This window comes from Priapulus caudatus, unplaced genomic scaffold (genome assembly GCF_000485595.1).
Source record: "Priapulus caudatus unplaced genomic scaffold, Priapulus_caudatus-5.0.1 Scaffold2613, whole genome shotgun sequence".
Classification (NCBI taxonomy): domain Eukaryota; kingdom Metazoa; phylum Priapulida; class Priapulimorpha; order Priapulimorphida; family Priapulidae; genus Priapulus; species Priapulus caudatus.
In genome coordinates this window covers 10,879-13,489 of record NW_014579674.1, presented here as the reverse complement: position 1 = coordinate 13,489, position 2,611 = coordinate 10,879, and positions in this window count along the sequence as shown.

Here is a 2,611-nt window from a genome sequence, read left to right as displayed (position 1 = left end):
TATATATAGTGTTGTGAGTATAGTCTATTTCTCTTTCGCTTCGTTAGTTTTTTACAACTGGGTTTTGACCGCTCCGACGTCTACTCATAATTAATATAACGCAATATCGCTTTTCGAGCATAAAAATAGCGGACGCAAGGCATGGCCATATAAAGGCACGTACAGCACTCAGCACGGGTGCGCCCATACACAGAAACCGCGCCGTGGGTGCATGCATTAAATACTACACTATGTCTCAAATACTACACGCGTGACAAAGAGCGTAGATTGGTTCGGTCGCAAGAGCGAGAGAGAGATAGAGAGAGAGAGAGAGAGAAAGAGGCATGAGAGAAGGGGAGGCGACACTGACGGGCACGCACAATTTCATCAATGTCAACTCTTGATAATGCGCGCACACACGTCTCGAGAGCACTCGAAAACGCGCAACTTAAAACAATGTCACGGCGCTGTGACACGAGTCGGCAGGCTGATTACATTCTATGCGGAGGCGGCTAATTTTGCGCATGCCACGAACATCAAGAGACACGTTCCGCACGGCTGGAGTGTCGAGAGAAAAATGTAATTACGTAAAGCCTCAACTAGCCGCACGGACGCACGCCAACTAACGCGCGCGCGTACACAACGCAAATGATAAAAGATGATCTTGGAAATCAGTAACGTCCGGCCGGGGCATCTATTGTCTATAATGCAATAGGATCGTATGAGTAATCGAATCGTGTGAATTGCACATTCAAGTATATTACAATAATATGAGGGTATTTTCAAAAACATATTTAATCGTGCGGGTCAGTAATGCTTATAAATATAATCATAATTATATTTACTTACTTAATTATTAATTTATTAATTTATTAATTAATTTATATAATAATATCAACCGTGATAAATCCATTTAAAAAAGGTTATTGGTGTGACTGGCTTAGTTGTTTAAATAATTGTTTAATGCTTTGTGTGTGAAACCACACTAAAATTTGTGCAACTTAAACAACACAATATAGCGTCTGTCCGTGTTTCACTCCGCCTCAGTTTGTCGTTTTGTCCATAAAGATGTTATTGAAAACCTCTTCAGCACAACAAGGCAACAGTTAAAATTTAGAAGAAATATAGACAGATACAGCAATACAATCCATTGTGTGATGGCGCGCTGATTAAGTTGCCGCTACACACATTTGCTGGCTATATATAAACATTAGAAAACGCTTATAGCTATCAAAATAAATATTACTTTCAACTTTATTTAATATGACGATATTCAGCGCATTAGTGCATAACGTCACAATATTTATCGCTACTTTACAGAAGATGTTATATCTCGTATAAACACACACATATATATATATATATATATATATATATATATATATATNGTGCGTGCGTGCGTGCGTGCGTGCGTGCGCGCGTGTGCGCGTATGTGCGTGCACGCGCGTGCTTGTATCTGCGTGCGTGAGTGTGTGCGTGCGCGTTTGCGTGCTTGCGAGTGCGCGCATGTTCGTCTATGTGCGCGTGCGTTCGTGCGTGCGTGCATGTGAGTGCGTGCGTGCTTGTGTGCGCGCGCGTGAATGCGCGAGTGCATTTATATATGTACTACCTAAACAGCATCAACTCTAACACTTACGGTTTTTTCTCGTTAAGCTCACTACTAGAATATATTATATTACTCTTCCACTCCGCCACGCCTAGAGCTACAGTCTTACAATGCCTCTATATTACATAATCTTACTCAGGCAATATAAAAGATTAAAGATATAAAAAGCCGTCCCAGACATGCACCATACCGGTTTCATCTGTAATTACCTGTATATATTAATAAAATTATAAATCTGTATATTAAAAATCTGTTTTTAACTGGTATATATATATATATATACCTGTGATAGTCTATGTGATCATCAGACACGGATAGTTGCCATGGCAACAGCGGCTAAACTCGAACGATAATTGTATCAGGTCACATTGACGATGGCATAGCTATTTAGATTCATAGCATAGCTAATCATATAATTATATCATTATAAGATATAAAAGCTGATAATAAAAGCTGATCATATCTGTCTAGTGATGACAGACTAGGTATTAGACTGCCCGCAGACAATCTAGCAATACGTAGTTAGCGACATCGTAATGCTAGCAGATGCCGGTAGGGGGCGCTGAGACGCACGTCTTGATAACGATAATACGTCATATCACGATAACCAGCTAGGTCTAATTATTATTTCTAGTCTTATTCCTATTATAACGCATTTTAGTATCGGGCCGCGCCATCTCCGTGTTAAGTTATTTATCGCTTTATAGATCTAGCGTGGAATTCGGCGAAACGATTTTTTTATAATCCGGTTTCTGATATCGCACCAGTTACCGGATTACCGTCGAGCGAAGGTCGACCGTCGCACCAGCAGACGGTGAATGTGGGCGTAGGCGGCAGAGAGGTAATTGGGTTTAATGTTTCATCTTGTATTTCGACAGTTATATTTTTCTTTAAATAATTTATGCGCATTTAACACATTTAACACGTATTTCAATTAAGAACTACTGTTTCTATATATATCTATGTCTCTTGCCTCATGCCTTCTCTCTCTCTCTCTCTCTCTCTCTCTCTCTCTCTCTCTCTCTC